Consider the following 21,718-nt stretch of genomic DNA (forward strand, 5'->3'; position numbering starts at 1 on the left):
CGGCAACGCAGAGCGAGCTAGGCGGAAGGCTGAATCACCAAGAGGGCAGCTCCAGGCTCCGAGAGGGAGGGAAGGGCCGCAGAGGAGAAGTCAGAGAGGGTCTAACGCCGGCATGCGGCCTGGGTCCGACCGAGTACCTTCCCCAGGCCTGCCCCGCGGAGGGATCCTGCAGCCGTGAGCAAGACAACACGGCAAGAGGAGGATTAGCTCGCCCGAACGCTAAACGCGGCCGCAGAGGAATCAGGAGCAGGGCTTGTCCGGGAGTCGAACCCGGGACCTCTCGCACCCGAAGCGAGAATCATGCCCCTAGACCAACAAGCCGGCTCGGTGCAGCTCCCCCTCACCCAGCCCACGCCAGGTCTCACAGGTTTGGCAGAAAGACCAGCGCGCGGGAAGCACAAGCTTCAGAAGGACGGCTCCTCCCTCCATCTTTCCCAGGTCGCCTCCATGCTGGGTCTATCCCACTCCCAGAGCAAACTCCAAATTGACTGCCTAACGTGACTCTCGGGCCACAGGCTGCGGGAGGGTAAGGCAGGCTAAAGTCAGGAAAATAAACAAAGGAACGGCGCCAAAGGAGCTCTTTGGCCGGGCACTGTCCGGGACGGCTCCCAGGCGAAGGGAGAATCACGCCTCTACGAGAACGGGCTGCCTTTGGCCCCGCTGCTTGCCCTCGGGCCTCAGAACTTTTGGCCCAAGACCCAGCGAGCCGTCAGCCAAGGGAAGGGTCCCGGCTTCTCAGTGGCCATCCTACATCGCCACAATACCCTAAGTAACAGGCTGCGTCGGTGCCCTGGGCTACTGGGAGGTAGAATCCAGGGCCTGCCTCCTCGCCCGCCGGGGAGGGAAGGGACACTTGGAGCCTGCCGCAAGCAGGGGAGGACCGGCTAGAAGACAACTGAAAGAAAGCGGCAAGAGTTCTCCCTCCGGCCTGAGCTGGCTGCTCCGCCGGCAACGTGGGGCGGGATGCCCGCCCCCGACAGCCGCCCGGATCGGTGGCGTGCGTCCGGAGCCCCGGCTGCAGTTTTCAAGCTGAGCCGGCGGCGGAGCCGCCGCCTGGGGCGTGGAAGCGCCTGCCTCTGCCCGCTGGGCAGATCGCCTCCGGGCACCTCCCCAGCTCAGCCTCGTCTGGAGGCCGACCCTTGGGCCTCTCCTCTTCTCTGGGGTGCCCACTGGACCTGCGCCACTCCTGGACCATTAAGCCGTCCCCCGTGGCTCGTGACGGGGTGCCTGAGCCCCAGCGCTCCGTTCCAAAGTTGGGGGGCTCACGGCGGCCGGAAAGATTTCCGGCCACCAGGTCAACCCATTCGGTCCTATGGGTCCACAGGGCCAGCCGCTCCCCGCACTGCCGCCTCAGACCTGCTCTGCACCGCTGGCCCAGCTCCAGGCTGGCGCCCGCTCCGCCCCCGCGCCACGGGCCTGAGAGTCTCCTCCTGCCACTGGGGGAGGCGGTAGCTGCCTGCTTGCCCTCTGCAAGCCGCCTCGAGCCGGCCTTGAATTCCCACACTAAGGAAGCTGCCGCACGGCAGACCCGTTGGGAAGAAAAGAGCAAGGCCAAGGAACCGAGCCTGGACGGAGGGCTTGTCCGGGATTCGCACCCGGGACCTCTTGCTCCCAAAGCAAGAATCATGCTGCTAGACCAACAAGCCACGCCCTTGCTGCCACCTGGCCGTGGAGCCTCACAAGCAAAGTCACCGTAAACTCATTGTGCCGGCCTTTCTCCGCAAAGAGAAAGATCGAAAGAAAACAAACAAACAAAGAAGAGGACCAGAGTTAAAATCCTGAAAGGATTCGGACGCGAGCAACGAATACAAAGTTCTCGGGGCAGGCTTGTAGCAGACGCGGACTAATGTGCTGGTTTGACTCACGTCTCTGGAAGACAGCCGCTCGTTGCACGGGTCATCCGTCCTTCCAAGCTTCCGTTCCTAGCAGAGATGCTCCAGAGGGGAGGGGCTGGAGTGGAGACCAAAGGGAGGAAGCACCGCGGCCCCGTTTCTCACCTCCACCACGTGGAGGGACTGCCACTGTTCTGACGGTCGAAAAGGAGGTTTGGAGGTATAGACCACACGCCTGACGTTCATAGCTTCCAATACGAATGACGATCCACGCGTACAAGCGGTGCAAAGAGAATCAGCGAAGCCTACGACTTGTCTCAGCCCATTGGCTTAGCCTATGTCCTGCCAAAGGTGGCCCAAATTACTCCCGGCGGTTGCGACAGCGGTCCTAGTCCACTCCAACGACGTCACAAGAGGGCGGGCCCGGATCCCCCATCCAACCTCCCGGGGCGTGGCACGGTCCAGGCGGGAAGACCGGCTGCGTCGCTGGGGTAGCGAGAGAGAATGGAAGGCCTGAGCACCGGGAAGCGTGGGGGCCGGCAACGCAGAGCGAGCTAGGCGGAAGGCTGAATCACCAAGAGGGCAGCTCCAGGCTCCGAGAGGGAGGGAAGGGCCGCAGAGGAGAAGTCAGAGAGGGTCTAACGCCGGCATGCGGCCTGGGTCCGACCGAGTACCTTCCCCAGGCCTGCCCCGCGGAGGGATCCTGCAGCCGTGAGCAAGACAACGCGGCAAGAGGAGGATTAGCTCGCCCGAACGCTAAACGCGGCCGCAGAGGAATCAGGAGCAGGGCTTGTCCGGGAGTCGAACCCGGGACCTCTCGCACCCGAAGCGAGAATCATGCCCCTAGACCAACAAGCCGGCTCGGTGCAGCTCCCCCTCACCCAGCCCACGCCAGGTCTCACAGGTTTGGCAGAAAGACCAGCGCGCGGGAAGCACAAGCTTCAGAAGGACGGCTCCTCCCTCCATCTTTCCCAGGTCGCCTCCATGCTGGGTCTATCCCACTCCCAGAGCAAACTCCAAATTGACTGCCTAACGTGACTCTCGGGCCACAGGCTGCGGGAGGGTAAGGCAGGCTAAAGTCAGGAAAATAAACAAAGGAACGGCGCCAAAGGAGCTCTTTGGCCGGGCACTGTCCGGGACGGCTCCCAGGCGAAGGGAGAATCACGCCTCTACGAGAACGGGCTGCCTTTGGCCCCGCTGCTTGCCCTCGGGCCTCAGAACTTTTGGCCCAAGACCCAGCGAGCCGTCAGCCAAGGGAAGGGTCCCGGCTTCTCAGTGGCCATCCTACATCGCCACAATACCCTAAGTAACAGGCTGCGTCGGTGCCCTGGGCTACTGGGAGGTAGAATCCAGGGCCTGCCTCCTCGCCCGCCGGGGAGGGAAGGGACACTTGGAGCCTGCCGCAAGCAGGGGAGGACCGGCTAGAAGACAACTGAAAGAAAGCGGCAAGAGTTCTCCCTCCGGCCTGAGCTGGCTGCTCCGCCGGCAACGTGGGGCGGGATGCCCGCCCCCGACAGCCGCCCGGATCGGTGGCGTGCGTCCGGAGCCCCGGCTGCAGTTTTCAAGCTGAGCCGGCGGCGGAGCCGCCGCCTGGGGCGTGGAAGCGCCTGCCTCTGCCCGCTGGGCAGATCGCCTCCGGGCACCTCCCCAGCTCAGCCTCGTCTGGAGGCCGACCCTTGGGCCTCTCCTCTTCTCTGGGGTGCCCACTGGACCTGCGCCACTCCTGGACCATTAAGCCGTCCCCCGTGGCTCGTGACGGGGTGCCTGAGCCCCAGCGCTCCGTTCCAAAGTTGGGGGGCTCACGGCGGCCGGAAAGATTTCCGGCCACCAGGTCAACCCATTCGGTCCTATGGGTCCACAGGGCCAGCCGCTCCCCGCACTGCCGCCTCAGACCTGCTCTGCACCGCTGGCCCAGCTCCAGGCTGGCGCCCGCTCCGCCCCCGCGCCACGGGCCTGAGAGTCTCCTCCTGCCACTGGGGGAGGCGGTAGCTGCCTGCTTGCCCTCTGCAAGCCGCCTCGAGCCGGCCTTGAATTCCCACACTAAGGAAGCTGCCGCACGGCAGACCCGTTGGGAAGAAAAGAGCAAGGCCAAGGAACCGAGCCTGGACGGAGGGCTTGTCCGGGATTCGCACCCGGGACCTCTTGCTCCCAAAGCAAGAATCATGCTGCTAGACCAACAAGCCACGCCCTTGCTGCCACCTGGCCGTGGAGCCTCACAAGCAAAGTCACCGTAAACTCATTGTGCCGGCCTTTCTCCGCAAAGAGAAAGATCGAAAGAAAAGAAACAAACAAAGAAGAGGACCAGAGTTAAAATCCTGAAAGGATTCGGACGCGAGCAACGAATACAAAGTTCTCGGGGCAGGCTTGTAGCAGACGCGGACTAATGTGCTGGTTTGACTCACGTCTCTGGAAGACAGCCGCTCGTTGCACGGGTCATCCGTCCTTCCAAGCTTCCGTTCCTAGCAGAGATGCTCCAGAGGGGAGGGGCTGGAGTGGAGACCAAAGGGAGGAAGCACCACGGCCCCGTTTCTCACCTCCACCACGTGGAGGGACTGCCACTGTTCTGACGGTCGAAAAGGAGGTTTGGAGGTATAGACCACACGCCTGACGTTCATAGCTTCCAATACGAATGACGATCCACGCGTACAAGCGGTGCAAAGAGAATCAGCGAAGCCTACGACTTGTCTCAGCCCATTGGCTTAGCCTATGTCCTGCCAAATGTGGCCCAAATTACTCCCGGCGGTTGCGACAGCGGTCCTAGTCCACTCCAACGACGTCACAAGAGGGCGGGCCCGGATCCCCCATCCAACCTCCCGGGGCGTGGCACGGTCCAGGCGGGAAGACCGGCTGCGTCGCTGGGGTAGCGAGAGAGAATGGAAGGCCTGAGCACCGGGAAGCGTGGGGGCCGGCAACGCAGAGCGAGCTAGGCGGAAGGCTGAATCACCAAGAGGGCAGCTCCAGGCTCCGAGAGGGAGGGAAGGGCCGCAGAGGAGAAGTCAGAGAGGGTCTAACGCCGGCATGCGGCCTGGGTCCGACCGAGTACCTTCCCCAGGCCTGCCCCGCGGAGGGATCCTGCAGCCGTGAGCAAGACAACGCGGCAAGAGGAGGATTAGCTCGCCCCAACGCTAAACACGGCCGCAGAGGAATCAGGAGCAGGGCTTGTCGAACCCGGGACCTCTCGCACCCGAAGCGAGAATCATGCCCCTAGACCAACAAGCCGGCTCGGTGCAGCTCCCACTCACCCAGCCCACGCCAGGTCTCACAGGTTTGGCAGAAAGACCAGCGCGCGGGAAGCACAAGCTTCAGAAGGACGGCTCCTCCCTCCATCTTTCCCAGTCTCCTCCATGCTGGGTCTATCCCACTCCCAGAGCAAACTCCAAATTGACTGCCTAACGTGACTCTCGGGCCACAGGCTGCGGGAGGGTAAGGCAGGCTAAAGTCAGGAAAATAAACAAAGGAACGGCGCCAAAGGAGCTCTTTGGCCGGGCACTGTCCGGGACGGCTCCCAGGCGAAGGGAGAATCACGCCTCTACGAGAACGGGCTGCCTTTGGCCCCGCTGCTTGCCCTCGGGCCTCAGAACTTTTGGCCCAAGACCCAGCGAGCCGTCAGCCAAGGGAAGGGTCCCGGCTTCTCAGTGGCCATCCTACATCGCCACAATACCCTAAGTAACAGGCTGCGTCGGTGCCCTGGGCTACTGGGAGGTAGAATCCAGGGCCTGCCTCCTCGCCCGCCGGGGAGGGAAGGGACACTTGGAGCCTGCCGCAAGCAGGGGAGGACCGGCTAGAAGACAACTGAAAGAAAGCGGCAAGAGTTCTCCCTCCGGCCTGAGCTGGCTGCTCCGCCGGCAACGTGGGGCGGGATGCCCGCCCCCGACAGCCGCCCGGATCGGTGGCGTGCGTCCGGAGCCCCGGCTGCAGTTTTCAAGCTGAGCCGGCGGCTCCGCCGCCGCCTGGGGCGTGGAAGCGCCTGCCTCTGCCCGCTGGGCAGATCGCCTCCGGGCACCTCCCCAGCTCAGCCTCGTCTGGAGGCCGACCCTTGGGCCTCTCCTCTTCTCTGGGGTGCCCACTGGACCTGCGCCACTCCTGGACCATTAAGCCGTCCCCCGTGGCTCGTGACGGGGTGCCTGAGCCCCAGCGCTCCGTTCCAAAGTTGGGGGGCTCACGGCGGCCGGAAAGATTTCCGGCCACCAGGTCAACCCATTCGGTCCTATGGGTCCACAGGGCCAGCCGCTCCCCGCACTGCCGCCTCAGACCTGCTCCGCACCGCTGGCCCAGCTCCAGGCTGGCGCCCGCTCCGCCCCCGCGCCACGGGCCTGAGAGTCTCCTCCTGCCACTGGGGGAGGCGGTAGCTGCCTGCTTGCCCTCTGCAAGCCGCCTCGAGCCGGCCTTGAATTCCCACACTAAGGAAGCTGCCGCACGGCAGACCCGTTGGGAAGAAAAGAGCAAGGCCAAGGAACCGAGCCTGGACAGAGGGCTTGTCCGGGATTCGCACCCGGGACCTCTTGCTCCCAAAGCAAGAATCATGCTGCTAGACCAACAAGCCACGCCCTTGCTGCCACCTGGCCGTGGAGCCTCACAAGCAAAGTCACCGTAAACTCATTGTGCCGGCCTTTCTCCGCAAAGAGAAAGATCGAAAGAAAAGAAACAAACAAAGAAGAGGACCAGAGTTAAAATCCTGAAAGGATTCGGACGCGAGCAACGAATACAAAGTTCTCGGGGCAGGCTTGTAGCAGACGCGGACTAATGTGCTGGTTTGACTCACGTCTCTGGAAGACAGCCGCTCGTTGCACGGGTCATCCGTCCTTCCAAGCTTCCGTTCCTAGCAGAGATGCTCCAGAGGGGAGGGGCTGGAGTGGAGACCAAAGGGAGGAAGCACCGCGGCCCCGTTTCTCACCTCCACCACGTGGAGGGACTGCCACTGTTCTGACGGTCGAAAAGGAGGTTTGGAGGTATAGACCACACGCCTGACGTTCATAGCTTCCAATACGAATGACGATCCACGCGTACAAGCGGTGCAAAGAGAATCAGCGAAGCCTACGACTTGTCTCAGCCCATTGGCTTAGCCTATGTCCTGCCAAAGGTGGCCCAAATTACTCCCGGCGGTTGCGACAGCGGTCCTAGTCCACTCCAACGACGTCACAAGAGGGCGGGCCCGGATCCCCCATCCAACCTCCCGGGGCGTGGCACGGTCCAGGCGGGAAGACCGGCTGCGTCGCTGGGGTAGCGAGAGAGAATGGAAGGCCTGAGCACCGGGAAGCGTGGGGGCCGGCAACGCAGAGCGAGCTAGGCGGAAGGCTGAATCACCAAGAGGGCAGCTCCAGGCTCCGAGAGGGAGGGAAGGGCCGCAGAGGAGAAGTCAGAGAGGGTCTAACGCCGGCATGCGGCCTGGGTCCGACCGAGTACCTTCCCCAGGCCTGCCCCGCGGAGGGATCCTGCAGCCGTGAGCAAGACAACGCAGCAAGAGGAGGATTAGCTCGCCCCAACGCTAAACGCGGCCGCAGAGGAATCAGGAGCAGGGCTTGTCTGGGAGTCGAACCCGGGACCTCTCGCACCCGAAGCGAGAATCATGCCCCTAGACCAACAAGCCGGCTCGGTGCAGCTCCCCCTCACCCAGCCCACGCCAGGTCTCACAGGTTTGGCAGAAAGACCAGCGCGCGGGAAGCACAAGCTTCAGAAGGACGGCTCCTCCCTCCATCTTTCCCAGGTCGCCTCCATGCTGGGTCTATCCCACTCCCAGAGCAAACTCCAAATTGACTGCCTAACGTGACTCTCGGGCCACAGGCTGCGGGAGGGTAAGGCAGGCTAAAGTCAGGAAAATAAACAAAGGAACGGCGCCAAAGGAGCTCTTTGGCCGGGCACTGTCCGGGACGGCTCCCAGGCGAAGGGAGAATCACGCCTCTACGAGAACGGGCTGCCTTTGGCCCCGCTGCTTGCCCTCGGGCCTCAGAACTTTTGGCCCAAGACCCAGCGAGCCGTCAGCCAAGGGAAGGGTCCCGGCTTCTCAGTGGCCATCCTACATCGCCACAATACCCTAAGTAACAGGCTGCGTCGGTGCCCTGGGCTACTGGGAGGTAGAATCCAGGGCCTGCCTCCTCGCCCGCCAGGGAGGGAAGGGACACTTGGAGCCTGCCGCAAGCAGGGGAGGACCGGCTAGAAGACAACTGAAAGAAAGCGGCAAGAGTTCTCCCTCCGGCCTGAGCTGGCTGCTCCGCCGGCAACGTGGGGCGGGATGCCCGCCCCCGACAGCCGCCCGGATCGGTGGCGTGCGTCCGGAGCCCCGGCTGCAGTTTTCAAGCTGAGCCGGCGGCTCCGCCGCCGCCTGGGGCGTGGAAGCGCCTGCCTCTGCCCGCTGGGCAGATCGCCTCCGGGCACCTCCCCAGCTCAGCCTCGTCTGGAGGCCGACCCTTGGGCCTCTCCTCTTCTCTGGGGTGCCCACTGGACCTGCGCCACTCCTGGACCATTAAGCCGTCCCCCGTGGCTCGTGACGGGGTGCCTGAGCCCCAGCACTCCGTTCCAAAGTTGGGGGGCTCACGGCGGCCGGAAAGATTTCCGGCCACCAGGTCAACCCATTCGGTCCTATGGGTCCACAGGGCCAGCCGCTCCCCGCACTGCCGCCTCAGACCTGCTCCGCACCGCTGGCCCAGCTCCAGGCTGGCGCCCGCTCCGCCCCCGCGCCACGGGCCTGAGAGTCTCCTCCTGCCACTGGGGGAGGCAGTAGCTGCCTGCTTGCCCTCTGCAAGCCGCCTCGAGCCGGCCTTGAATTCCCACACTAAGGAAGCTGCCGCACGGCAGACCCGTTGGGAAGAAAAGAGCAAGGCCAAGGAACCGAGCCTGGACGGAGGGCTTGTCCGGGATTCGCACCCGGGACCTCTTGCTCCCAAAGCAAGAATCATGCTGCTAGACCAACAAGCCACGCCCTTGCTGCCACCTGGCCGTGGAGCCTCACAAGCAAAGTCACCGTAAACTCATTGTGCCGGCCTTTCTCCGCAAAGAGAAAGATCGAAAGAAAACAAACAAACAAAGAAGAGGACCAGAGTTAAAATCCTGAAAGGATTCGGACGCGAGCAACGAATACAAAGTTCTCGGGGCAGGCTTGTAGCAGACGCGGACTAATGTGCTGGTTTGACTCACGTCTCTGGAAGACAGCCGCTCGTTGCACGGGTCATCCGTCCTTCCAAGCTTCCGTTCCTAGCAGAGATGCTCCAGAGGGGAGGGGCTGGAGTGGAGACCAAAGGGAGGAAGCACCGCGGCCCCGTTTCTCACCTCCACCACGTGGAGGGACTGCCACTGTTCTGACGGTCGAAAAGGAGGTTTGGAGGTATAGACCACACGCCTGACGTTCATAGCTTCCAATACGAATGACGATCCACGCGTACAAGCGGTGCAAAGAGAATCAGCGAAGCCTACGACTTGTCTCAGCCCATTGGCTTAGCCTATGTCCTGCCAAAGGTGGCCCAAATTACTCCCGGCGGTTGCGACAGCGGTCCTAGTCCACTCCAACGACGTCACAAGAGGGCGGGCCCGGATCCCCCATCCAACCTCCCGGGGCGTGGCACGGTCCAGGCGGGAAGACCGGCTGCGTCGCTGGGGTAGCGAGAGAGAATGGAAGGCCTGAGCACCGGGAAGCGTGGGGGCCGGCAACGCAGAGCGAGCTAGGCGGAAGGCTGAATCACCAAGAGGGCAGCTCCAGGCTCCGAGAGGGAGGGAAGGGCCGCAGAGGAGAAGTCAGAGAGGGTCTAACGCCGGCATGCGGCCTGGGTCCGACCGAGTACCTTCCCCAGGCCTGCCCCGCGGAGGGATCCTGCAGCCGTGAGCAAGACAACGCGGCAAGAGGAGGATTAGCTCGCCCCAACGCTAAACGCGGCCGCAGAGGAATCAGGAGCAGGGCTTGTCCGGGAGTCGAACCCGGGACCTCTCGCACCCGAAGCGAGAATCATGCCCCTAGACCAACAAGCCGGCTCGGTGCAGCTCCCCCTCACCCAGCCCACGCCAGGTCTCACAGGTTTGGCAGAAAGACCAGCGCGCGGGAAGCACAAGCTTCAGAAGGACGGCTCCTCCCTCCATCTTTCCCAGGTCGCCTCCATGCTGGGTCTATCCCACTCCCAGAGCAAACTCCAAATTGACTGCCTAACGTGACTCTCGGGCCACAGGCTGCGGGAGGGTAAGGCAGGCTAAAGTCAGGAAAATAAACAAAGGAACGGCGCCAAAGGAGCTCTTTGGCCGGGCACTGTCCGGGACGGCTCCCAGGCGAAGGGAGAATCACGCCTCTACGAGAACGGGCTGCCTTTGGCCCCGCTGCTTGCCCTCGGGCCTCAGAACTTTTGGCCCAAGACCCAGCGAGCCGTCAGCCAAGGGAAGGGTCCCGGCTTCTCAGTGGCCATCCTACATCGCCACAATACCCTAAGTAACAGGCTGCGTCGGTGCCCTGGGCTACTGGGAGGTAGAATCCAGGGCCTGCCTCCTCGCCCGCCGGGGAGGGAAGGGACACTTGGAGCCTGCCGCAAGCAGGGGAGGACCGGCTAGAAGACAACTGAAAGAAAGCGGCAAGAGTTCTCCCTCCGGCCTGAGCTGGCTGCTCCGCCGGCAACGTGGGGCGGGATGCCCGCCCCCGACAGCCGCCCGGATCGGTGGCGTGCGTCCGGAGCCCCGGCTGCAGTTTTCAAGCTGAGCCGGCGGCTCCGCCGCCGCCTGGGGCGTGGAAGCGCCTGCCTCTGCCCGCTGGGCAGATCGCCTCCGGGCACCTCCCCAGCTCAGCCTCGTCTGGAGGCCGACCCTTGGGCCTCTCCTCTTCTCTGGGGTGCCCACTGGACCTGCGCCACTCCTGGACCATTAAGCCGTCCCCCGTGGCTCGTGACGGGGTGCCTGAGCCCCAGCGCTCCGTTCCAAAGTTGGGGGGCTCACGGCGGCCGGAAAGATTTCCGGCCACCAGGTCAACCCATTCGGTCCTATGGGTCCACAGGGCCAGCCGCTCCCCGCACTGCCGCCTCAGACCTGCTCCGCACCGCTGGCCCAGCTCCAGGCTGGCGCCCGCTCCGCCCCCGCGCCACGGGCCTGAGAGTCTCCTCCTGCCACTGGGGGAGGCGGTAGCTGCCTGCTTGCCCTCTGCAAGCCGCCTCGAGCCGGCCTTGAATTCCCACACTAAGGAAGCTGCCGCACGGCAGACCCGTTGGGAAGAAAAGAGCAAGGCCAAGGAACCGAGCCTGGACGGAGGGCTTGTCCGGGATTCGCACCCGGGACCTCTTGCTCCCAAAGCAAGAATCATGCTGCTAGACCAACAAGCCACGCCCTTGCTGCCACCTGGCCGTGGAGCCTCACAAGCAAAGTCACCGTAAACTCATTGTGCCGGCCTTTCTCCGCAAAGAGAAAGATCGAAAGAAAAGAAACAAACAAAGAAGAGGACCAGAGTTAAAATCCTGAAAGGATTCGGACGCGAGCAACGAATACAAAGTTCTCGGGGCAGGCTTGTAGCAGACGCGGACTAATGTGCTGGTTTGACTCACGTCTCTGGAAGACAGCCGCTCGTTGCACGGGTCATCCGTCCTTCCAAGCTTCCGTTCCTAGCAGAGATGCTCCAGAGGGGAGGGGCTGGAGTGGAGACCAAAGGGAGGAAGCACCGCGGCCCCGTTTCTCACCTCCACCACGTGGAGGGACTGCCACTGTTCTGACGGTCGAAAAGGAGGTTTGGAGGTATAGACCACACGCCTGACGTTCATAGCTTCCAATACGAATGACGATCCACGCGTACAAGCGGTGCAAAGAGAATCAGCGAAGCCTACGACTTGTCTCAGCCCATTGGCTTAGCCTATGTCCTGCCAAAGGTGGCCCAAATTACTCCCGGCGGTTGCGACAGCGGTCCTAGTCCACTCCAACGACGTCACAAGAGGGCGGGCCCGGATCCCCCATCCAACCTCCCGGGGCGTGGCACGGTCCAGGCGGGAAGACCGGCTGCGTCGCTGGGGTAGCGAGAGAGAATGGAAGGCCTGAGCACCGGGAAGCGTGGGGGCCGGCAACGCAGAGCGAGCTAGGCGGAAGGCTGAATCACCAAGAGGGCAGCTCCAGGCTCCGAGAGGGAGGGAAGGGCCGCAGAGGAGAAGTCAGAGAGGGTCTAACGCCGGCATGCGGCCTGGGTCCGACCGAGTACCTTCCCCAGGCCTGCCCCGCGGAGGGATCCTGCAGCCGTGAGCAAGACAACGCGGCAAGAGGAGGATTAGCTCGCCCGAACGCTAAACGCGGCCGCAGAGGAATCAGGAGCAGGGCTTGTCCGGGAGTCGAACCCGGGACCTCTCGCACCCGAAGCGAGAATCATGCCCCTAGACCAACAAGCCGGCTCGGTGCAGCTCCCCCTCACCCAGCCCACGCCAGGTCTCACAGGTTTGGCAGAAAGACCAGCGCGCGGGAAGCACAAGCTTCAGAAGGACGGCTCCTCCCTCCATCTTTCCCAGGTCGCCTCCATGCTGGGTCTATCCCACTCCCAGAGCAAACTCCAAATTGACTGCCTAACGTGACTCTCGGGCCACAGGCTGCGGGAGGGTAAGGCAGGCTAAAGTCAGGAAAATAAACAAAGGAACGGCGCCAAAGGAGCTCTTTGGCCGGGCACTGTCCGGGACGGCTCCCAGGCGAAGGGAGAATCACGCCTCTACGAGAACGGGCTGCCTTTGGCCCCGCTGCTTGCCCTCGGGCCTCAGAACTTTTGGCCCAAGACCCAGCGAGCCGTCAGCCAAGGGAAGGGTCCCGGCTTCTCAGTGGCCATCCTACATCGCCACAATACCCTAAGTAACAGGCTGCGTCGGTGCCCTGGGCTACTGGGAGGTAGAATCCAGGGCCTGCCTCCTCGCCCGCCGGGGAGGGAAGGGACACTTGGAGCCTGCCGCAAGCAGGGGAGGACCGGCTAGAAGACAACTGAAAGAAAGCGGCAAGAGTTCTCCCTCCGGCCTGAGCTGGCTGCTCCGCCGGCAACGTGGGGCGGGATGCCCGCCCCCGACAGCCGCCCGGATCGGTGGCGTGCGTCCGGAGCCCCGGCTGCAGTTTTCAAGCTGAGCCGGCGGCGGAGCCGCCGCCTGGGGCGTGGAAGCGCCTGCCTCTGCCCGCTGGGCAGATCGCCTCCGGGCACCTCCCCAGCTCAGCCTCGTCTGGAGGCCGACCCTTGGGCCTCTCCTCTTCTCTGGGGTGCCCACTGGACCTGCGCCACTCCTGGACCATTAAGCCGTCCCCCGTGGCTCGTGACGGGGTGCCTGAGCCCCAGCGCTCCGTTCCAAAGTTGGGGGGCTCACGGCGGCCGGAAAGATTTCCGGCCACCAGGTCAACCCATTCGGTCCTATGGGTCCACAGGGCCAGCCGCTCCCCGCACTGCCGCCTCAGACCTGCTCTGCACCGCTGGCCCAGCTCCAGGCTGGCGCCCGCTCCGCCCCCGCGCCACGGGCCTGAGAGTCTCCTCCTGCCACTGGGGGAGGCGGTAGCTGCCTGCTTGCCCTCTGCAAGCCGCCTCGAGCCGGCCTTGAATTCCCACACTAAGGAAGCTGCCGCACGGCAGACCCGTTGGGAAGAAAAGAGCAAGGCCAAGGAACCGAGCCTGGACGGAGGGCTTGTCCGGGATTCGCACCCGGGACCTCTTGCTCCCAAAGCAAGAATCATGCTGCTAGACCAACAAGCCACGCCCTTGCTGCCACCTGGCCGTGGAGCCTCACAAGCAAAGTCACCGTAAACTCATTGTGCCGGCCTTTCTCCGCAAAGAGAAAGATCGAAAGAAAAGAAACAAACAAAGAAGAGGACCAGAGTTAAAATCCTGAAAGGATTCGGACGCGAGCAACGAATACAAAGTTCTCGGGGCAGGCTTGTAGCAGACGCGGACTAATGTGCTGGTTTGACTCACGTCTCTGGAAGACAGCCGCTCGTTGCACGGGTCATCCGTCCTTCCAAGCTTCCGTTCCTAGCAGAGATGCTCCAGAGGGGAGGGGCTGGAGTGGAGACCAAAGGGAGGAAGCACCGCGGCCCCGTTTCTCACCTCCACCACGTGGAGGGACTGCCACTGTTCTGACGGTCGAAAAGGAGGTTTGGAGGTATAGACCACACGCCTGACGTTCATAGCTTCCAATACGAATGACGATCCACGCGTACAAGCGGTGCAAAGAGAATCAGCGAAGCCTACGACTTGTCTCAGCCCATTGGCTTAGCCTATGTCCTGCCAAAGGTGGCCCAAATTACTCCCGGCGGTTGCGACAGCGGTCCTAGTCCACTCCAACGACGTCACAAGAGGGCGGGCCCGGATCCCCCATCCAACCTCCCGGGGCGTGGCACGGTCCAGGCGGGAAGACCGGCTGCGTCGCTGGGGTAGCGAGAGAGAATGGAAGGCCTGAGCACCGGGAAGCGTGGGGGCCGGCAACGCAGAGCGAGCTAGGCGGAAGGCTGAATCACCAAGAGGGCAGCTCCAGGCTCCGAGAGGGAGGGAAGGGCCGCAGAGGAGAAGTCAGAGAGGGTCTAACGCCGGCATGCGGCCTGGGTCCGACCGAGTACCTTCCCCAGGCCTGCCCCGCGGAGGGATCCTGCAGCCGTGAGCAAGACAACGCGGCAAGAGGAGGATTAGCTCGCCCGAACGCTAAACGCGGCCGCAGAGGAATCAGGAGCAGGGCTTGTCCGGGAGTCGAACCCGGGACCTCTCGCACCCGAAGCGAGAATCATGCCCCTAGACCAACAAGCCGGCTCGGTGCAGCTCCCCCTCACCCAGCCCACGCCAGGTCTCACAGGTTTGGCAGAAAGACCAGCGCGCGGGAAGCACAAGCTTCAGAAGGACGGCTCCTCCCTCCATCTTTCCCAGGTCGCCTCCATGCTGGGTCTATCCCACTCCCAGAGCAAACTCCAAATTGACTGCCTAACGTGACTCTCGGGCCACAGGCTGCGGGAGGGTAAGGCAGGCTAAAGTCAGGAAAATAAACAAAGGAACGGCGCCAAAGGAGCTCTTTGGCCGGGCACTGTCCGGGACGGCTCCCAGGCGAAGGGAGAATCACGCCTCTACGAGAACGGGCTGCCTTTGGCCCCGCTGCTTGCCCTCGGGCCTCAGAACTTTTGGCCCAAGACCCAGCGAGCCGTCAGCCAAGGGAAGGGTCCCGGCTTCTCAGTGGCCATCCTACATCGCCACAATACCCTAAGTAACAGGCTGCGTCGGTGCCCTGGGCTACTGGGAGGTAGAATCCAGGGCCTGCCTCCTCGCCCGCCGGGGAGGGAAGGGACACTTGGAGCCTGCCGCAAGCAGGGGAGGACCGGCTAGAAGACAACTGAAAGAAAGCGGCAAGAGTTCTCCCTCCGGCCTGAGCTGGCTGCTCCGCCGGCAACGTGGGGCGGGATGCCCGCCCCCGACAGCCGCCCGGATCGGTGGCGTGCGTCCGGAGCCCCGGCTGCAGTTTTCAAGCTGAGCCGGCGGCTCCGCCGCCGCCTGGGGCGTGGAAGCGCCTGCCTCTGCCCGCTGGGCAGATCGCCTCCGGGCACCTCCCCAGCTCAGCCTCGTCTGGAGGCCGACCCTTGGGCCTCTCCTCTTCTCTGGGGTGCCCACTGGACCTGCGCCACTCCTGGACCATTAAGCCGTCCCCCGTGGCTCGTGACGGGGTGCCTGAGCCCCAGCGCTCCGTTCCAAAGTTGGGGGGCTCACGGCGGCCGGAAAGATTTCCGGCCACCAGGTCAACCCATTCGGTCCTATGGGTCCACAGGGCCAGCCGCTCCCCGCACTGCCGCCTCAGACCTGCTCCGCACCGCTGGCCCAGCTCCAGGCTGGCGCCCGCTCCGCCCCCGCGCCACGGGCCTGAGAGTCTCCTCCTGCCACTGGGGGAGGCGGTAGCTGCCTGCTTGCCCTCTGCAAGCCGCCTCGAGCCGGCCTTGAATTCCCACACTAAGGAAGCTGCCGCACGGCAGACCCGTTGGGAAGAAAAGAGCAAGGCCAAGGAACCGAGCCTGGACGGAGGGCTTGTCCGGGATTCGCACCCGGGACCTCTTGCTCCCAAAGCAAGAATCATGCTGCTAGACCAACAAGCCACGCCCTTGCTGCCACCTGGCTGTGGAGCCTCACAAGCAAAGTCACCGTAAACTCATTGTGCCGGCCTTTCTCCGCAAAGAGAAAGATCGAAAGAAAAGAAACAAACAAAGAAGAGGACCAGAGTTAAAATCCTGAAAGGATTCGGACGCGAGCAACGAATACAAAGTTCTCGGGGCAGGCTTGTAGCAGACGCGGACTAATGTGCTGGTTTGACTCACGTCTCTGGAAGACAGCCGCTCGTTGCACGGGTCATCCGTCCTTCCAAGCTTCCGTTCCTAGCAGAGATGCTCCAGAGGGGAGGGGCTGGAGTGGAGACCAAAGGGAGGAAGCACCGCGGCCCCGTTTCTCACCTCCACCACGTGGAGGGACTGCCACTGTTCTGACGGTCGAAAAGGAGGTTTGGAGGTATAGACCACACGCCTGACGTTCATAGCTTCCAATACGAATGACGATCCACGCGTACAAGCGGTGCAAAGAGAATCAGCGAAGCCTACGACTTGTCTCAGCCCATTGGCTTAGCCTATGTCCTGCCAAAGGTGGCCCAAATTACTCCCGGCGGTTGCGACAGCGGTCCTAGTCCACTCCAACGACGTCACAAGAGGGCGGGCCCGGATCCCCCATCCAACCTCCCGGGGCGTGGCACGGTCCAGGCGGGAAGACCGGCTGCGTCGCTGGGGTAGCGAGAGAGAATGGAAGGCCTGAGCACCGGGAAGCGTGGGGGCCGGCAACGCAGAGCGAGCTAGGCGGAAGGCTGAATCACCAAGAGGGCAGCTCCAGGCTCCGAGAGGGAGGGAAGGGCCGCAGAGGAGAAGTCAGAGAGGGTCTAACGCCGGCATGCGGCCTGGGTCCGACCGAGTACCTTCCCCAGGCCTGCCCCGCGGAGGGATCCTGCAGCCGTGAGCAAGACAACGCGGCAAGAGGAGGATTAGCTCGCCCGAACGCTAAACGCGGCCGCAGAGGAATCAGGAGCAGGGCTTGTCCGGGAGTCGAACCCGGGACCTCTCGCACCCGAAGCGAGAATCATGCCCCTAGACCAACAAGCCGGCTCGGTGCAGCTCCCCCTCACCCAGCCCACGCCAGGTCTCACAGGTTTGGCAGAAAGACCAGCGCGCGGGAAGCACAAGCTTCAGAAGGACGGCTCCTCCCTCCATCTTTCCCAGGTCGCCTCCATGCTGGGTCTATCCCACTCCCAGAGCAAACTCCAAATTGACTGCCTAACGTGACTCTCGGGCCACAGGCTGCGGGAGGGTAAGGCAGGCTAAAGTCAGGAAAATAAACAAAGGAACGGCGCCAAAGGAGCTCTTTGGCCGGGCACTGTCCGGGACGGCTCCCAGGCGAAGGGAGAATCACGCCTCTACGAGAACGGGCTGCCTTTGGCCCCGCTGCTTGCCCTCGGGCCTCAGAACTTTTGGCCCAAGACCCAGCGAGCCGTCAGCCAAGGGAAGGGTCCCGGCTTCTCAGTGGCCATCCTACATCGCCACAATACCCTAAGTAACAGGCTGCGTCGGTGCCCTGGGCTACTGGGAGGTAGAATCCAGGGCCTGCCTCCTCGCCCGCCGGGGAGGGAAGGGACACTTGGAGCCTGCCGCAAGCAGGGGAGGACCGGCTAGAAGACAACTGAAAGAAAGCGGCAAGAGTTCTCCCTCCGGCCTGAGCTGGCTGCTCCGCCGGCAACGTGGGGCGGGATGCCCGCCCCCGACAGCCGCCCGGATCGGTGGCGTGCGTCCGGAGCCCCGGCTGCAGTTTTCAAGCTGAGCCGGCGGCTCCGCCGCCGCCTGGGGCGTGGAAGCGCCTGCCTCTGCCCGCTGGGCAGATCGCCTCCGGGCACCTCCCCAGCTCAGCCTCGTCTGGAGGCCGACCCTTGGGCCTCTCCTCTTCTCTGGGGTGCCCACTGGACCTGCGCCACTCCTGGACCATTAAGCCGTCCCCCGTGGCTCGTGACGGGGTGCCTGAGCCCCAGCGCTCCGTTCCAAAGTTGGGGGGCTCACGGCGGCCGGAAAGATTTCCGGCCACCAGGTCAACCCATTCGGTCCTATGGGTCCACAGGGCCAGCCGCTCCCCGCACTGCCGCCTCAGACCTGCTCTGCACCGCTGGCCCAGCTCCAGGCTGGCGCCCGCTCCGCCCCCGCGCCACGGGCCTGAGAGTCTCCTCCTGCCACTGGGGGAGGCGGTAGCTGCCTGCTTGCCCTCTGCAAGCCGCCTCGAATTCCCACACTAAGGAAGCTGCCGCACGGCAGACCCGTTGGGAAGAAAAGAGCAAGGCCAAGGAACCGAGCCTGGACGGAGGGCTTGTCCGGGATTCGCACCCGGGACCTCTTGCTCCCAAAGCAAGAATCATGCTGCTAGACCAACAAGCCACGCCCTTGCTGCCACCTGGCCGTGGAGCCTCACAAGCAAAGTCACCGTAAACTCATTGTGCCGGCCTTTCTCCGCAAAGAGAAAGATCGAAAGAAAAGAAACAAACAAAGAAGAGGACCAGAGTTAAAATCCTGAAAGGATTCGGACGCGAGCAACGAATACAAAGTTCTCGGGGCAGGCTTGTAGCAGACGCGGACTAATGTGCTGGTTTGACTCACGTCTCTGGAAGACAGCCGCTCGTTGCACGGGTCATCCGTCCTTCCAAGCTTCCGTTCCTAGCAGAGATGCTCCAGAGGGGAGGGGCTGGAGTGGAGACCAAAGGGAGGAAGCACCGCGGCCCCGTTTCTCACCTCCACCACGTGGAGGGACTGCCACTGTTCTGACGGTCGAAAAGGAGGTTTGGAGGTATAGACCACACGCCTGACGTTCATAGCTTCCAATACGAATGACGATCCACGCGTACAAGCGGTGCAAAGAGAATCAGCGAAGCCTACGACTTGTCTCAGCCCATTGGCTTAGCCTATGTCCTGCCAAAGGTGGCCCAAATTACTCCCGGCGGTTGCGACAGCGGTCCTAGTCCACTCCAACGACGTCACAAGAGGGCGGGCCCGGATCCCCCATCCAACCTCCCGGGGCGTGGCACGGTCCAGGCGGGAAGACCGGCTGCGTCGCTGGGGTAGCGAGAGAGAATGGAAGGCCTGAGCACCGGGAAGCGTGGGGGCCGGCAACGCAGAGCGAGCTAGGCGGAAGGCTGAATCACCAAGAGGGCAGCTCCAGGCTCCGAGAGGGAGGGAAGGGCCGCAGAGGAGAAGTCAGAGAGGGTCTAACGCCGGCATGCGGCCTGGGTCCGACCGAGTACCTTCCCCAGGCCTGCCCCGCGGAGGGATCCTGCAGCCGTGAGCAAGACAACGCGGCAAGAGGAGGATTAGCTTGCCCCAACGCTAAACGCGGCCGCAGAGGAATCAGGAGCAGGGCTTGTCCGGGAGTCGAACCCGGGACCTCTCGCACCCGAAGCGAGAATCATGCCCCTAGACCAACAAGCCGGCTCGGTGCAGCTCCCCCTCACCCAGCCCACGCCAGGTCTCACAGGTTTGGCAGAAAGACCAGCGCGCGGGAAGCACAAGCTTCAGAAGGACGGCTCCTCCCTCCATCTTTCCCAGGTCGCCTCCATGCTGGGTCTATCCCACTCCCAGAGCAAACTCCAAATTGACTGCCTAACGTGACTCTCGGGCCACAGGCTGCGGGAGGGTAAGGCAGGCTAAAGTCAGGAAAATAAACAAAGGAACGGCGCCAAAGGAGCTCTTTGGCCGGGCACTGTCCGGGACGGCTCCCAGGCGAAGGGAGAATCACGCCTCTACGAGAACGGGCTGCCTTTGGCCCCGCTGCTTGCCCTCGGGCCTCAGAACTTTTGGCCCAAGACCCAGCGAGCCGTCAGCCAAGGGAAGGGTCCCGGCTTCTCAGTGGCCATCCTACATCGCCACAATACCCTAAGTAACAGGCTGCGTCGGTGCCCTGGGCTACTGGGAGGTAGAATCCAGGGCCTGCCTCCTCGCCCGCCGGGGAGGGAAGGGACACTTGGAGCCTGCCGCAAGCAGGGGAGGACCGGCTAGAAGACAACTGAAAGAAAGCGGCAAGAGTTCTCCCTCCGGCCTGAGCTGGCTGCTCCGCCGGCAACGTGGGGCGGGATGCCCGCCCCCGACAGCCGCCCGGATCGGTGGCGTGCGTCCGGAGCCCCGGCTGCAGTTTTCAAGCTGAGCCGGCGGCTCCGCCGCCGCCTGGGGCGTGGAAGCGCCTGCCTCTGCCCGCTGGGCAGATCGCCTTCGGGCACCTCCCCAGCTCAGCCTCGTCTGGAGGCCGACCCTTGGGCCTCTCCTCTTCTCTGGGGTGCCCACTGGACCTGCGCCACTCCTGGACCATTAAGCCGTCCCCCGTGGCTCGTGACGGGGTGCCTGAGCCCCAGCGCTCCGTTCCAAAGTTGGGGGGCTCACGGCGGCCGGAAAGATTTCCGGCCACCAGGTCAACCCATTCGGTCCTATGGGTCCACAGGGCCAGCCGCTCCCCGCACTGCCGCCTCAGACCTGCTCCGCACCGCTGGCCCAGCTCCAGGCTGGCGCCCGCTCCGCCCCCGCGCCACGGGCCTGAGAGTCTCCTCCTGCCACTGGGGGAGGCGGTAGCTGCCTGCTTGCCCTCTGCAAGCCGCCTCGAGCCGGCCTTGAATTCCCACACTAAGGAAGCTGCCGCACGGCAGACCCGTTGGGAAGAAAAGAGCAAGGCCAAGGAACCGAGCCTGGACGGAGGGCTTGTCCGGGATTCGCACCCGGGACCTCTTGCTCCCAAAGCAAGAATCATGCTGCTAGACCAACAAGCCACGCCCTTGCTGCCACCTGGCCGTGGAGCCTCACAAGCAAAGTCACCGTAAACTCATTGTGCCGGCCTTTCTCCGCAAAGAGAAAGATCGAAAGAAAAGAAACAAACAAAGAAGAGGACCAGAGTTAAAATCCTGAAAGGATTCGGACGCGAGCAACGAATACAAAGTTCTCGGGGCAGGCTTGTAGCAGACGCGGACTAATGTGCTGGTTTGACTCACGTCTCTGGAAGACAGCCGCTCGTTGCACGGGTCATCCGTCCTTCCAAGCTTCCGTTCCTAGCAGAGATGCTCCAGAGGGGAGGGGCTGGAGTGGAGACCAAAGGGAGGAAGCACCGCGGCCCCGTTTCTCACCTCCACCACGTGGAGGGACTGCCACTGTTCTGACGGTCGAAAAGGAGGTTTGGAGGTATAGACCACACGCCTGACGTTCATAGCTTCCAATACGAATGACGATCCACGCGTACAAGCGGTGCAAAGAGAATCAGCGAAGCCTACGACTTGTCTCAGCCCATTGGCTTAGCCTATGTCCTGCCAAAGGTGGCCCAAATTACTCCCGGCGGTTGCGACAGCGGTCCTAGTCCACTCCAACGACGTCACAAGAGGGCGGGCCCGGATCCCCCATCCAACCTCCCGGGGCGTGGCACGGTCCAGGCGGGAAGACCGGCTGCGTCGCTGGGGTAGCGAGAGAGAATGGAAGGCCTGAGCACCGGGAAGCGTGGGGGCCGGCAACGCAGAGCGAGCTAGGCGGAAGGCTGAATCACCAAGAGGGCAGCTCCAGGCTCCGAGAGGGAGGGAAGGGCCGCAGAGGAGAAGTCAGAGAGGGTCTAACGCCGGCATGCGGCCTGGGTCCGACCGAGTACCTTCCCCAGGCCTGCCCCGCGGAGGGATCCTGCAGCCGTGAGCAAGACAACGCGGCAAGAGGAGGATTAGCTTGCCCCAACGCTAAACGCGGCCGCAGAGGAATCAGGAGCAGGGCTTGTCCGGGAGTCGAACCCGGGACCTCTCGCACCCGAAGCGAGAATCATGCCCCTAGACCAACAAGCCGGCTTGGTGCAGCTCCCCCTCACCCAGCCCACGCCAGGTCTCACAGGTTTGGCAGAAAGACCAGCGCGCGGGAAGCACAAGCTTCAGAAGGACGGC

General features: G+C 63.3%; 1 long non-coding RNA gene and 9 other non-coding genes across 10 annotated transcripts in view; 1 reads left to right on the top strand and 9 right to left on the bottom strand.

The window, feature by feature from the left end:
* The window catches only part of LOC142830750 (uncharacterized), a 113,089-nt gene that overhangs the window by 17,705 nt on the left and 73,666 nt on the right, over positions 1-21,718 (top strand). The window lies entirely within an intron of this gene.
* Positions 250-321, bottom strand: TRNAP-CGG (transfer RNA proline (anticodon CGG)). The gene has a single exon. It is a non-coding gene; the product is annotated as a tRNA-Pro (tRNA).
* Positions 2,619-2,690, bottom strand: TRNAP-CGG (transfer RNA proline (anticodon CGG)). Its single transcript has one exon. It is a non-coding gene; the product is annotated as a tRNA-Pro (tRNA).
* TRNAP-CGG (transfer RNA proline (anticodon CGG)) lies at positions 7,348-7,419 on the bottom strand. The gene has a single exon. It is a non-coding gene; the product is annotated as a tRNA-Pro (tRNA).
* TRNAP-CGG (transfer RNA proline (anticodon CGG)) lies at positions 9,717-9,788 on the bottom strand. Its single transcript has one exon. It is a non-coding gene; the product is annotated as a tRNA-Pro (tRNA).
* Positions 12,086-12,157, bottom strand: TRNAP-CGG (transfer RNA proline (anticodon CGG)). The gene has a single exon. It is a non-coding gene; the product is annotated as a tRNA-Pro (tRNA).
* Positions 14,455-14,526, bottom strand: TRNAP-CGG (transfer RNA proline (anticodon CGG)). Its single transcript has one exon. It is a non-coding gene; the product is annotated as a tRNA-Pro (tRNA).
* Positions 16,824-16,895, bottom strand: TRNAP-CGG (transfer RNA proline (anticodon CGG)). The gene has a single exon. It is a non-coding gene; the product is annotated as a tRNA-Pro (tRNA).
* On the bottom strand, positions 19,182-19,253 carry TRNAP-CGG (transfer RNA proline (anticodon CGG)). Its single transcript has one exon. It is a non-coding gene; the product is annotated as a tRNA-Pro (tRNA).
* Positions 21,551-21,622, bottom strand: TRNAP-CGG (transfer RNA proline (anticodon CGG)). The gene has a single exon. It is a non-coding gene; the product is annotated as a tRNA-Pro (tRNA).

Source organism: Pelodiscus sinensis, chromosome 10 (assembly GCF_049634645.1).
Source record: "Pelodiscus sinensis isolate JC-2024 chromosome 10, ASM4963464v1, whole genome shotgun sequence".
Taxonomy (NCBI): domain Eukaryota; kingdom Metazoa; phylum Chordata; order Testudines; family Trionychidae; genus Pelodiscus; species Pelodiscus sinensis.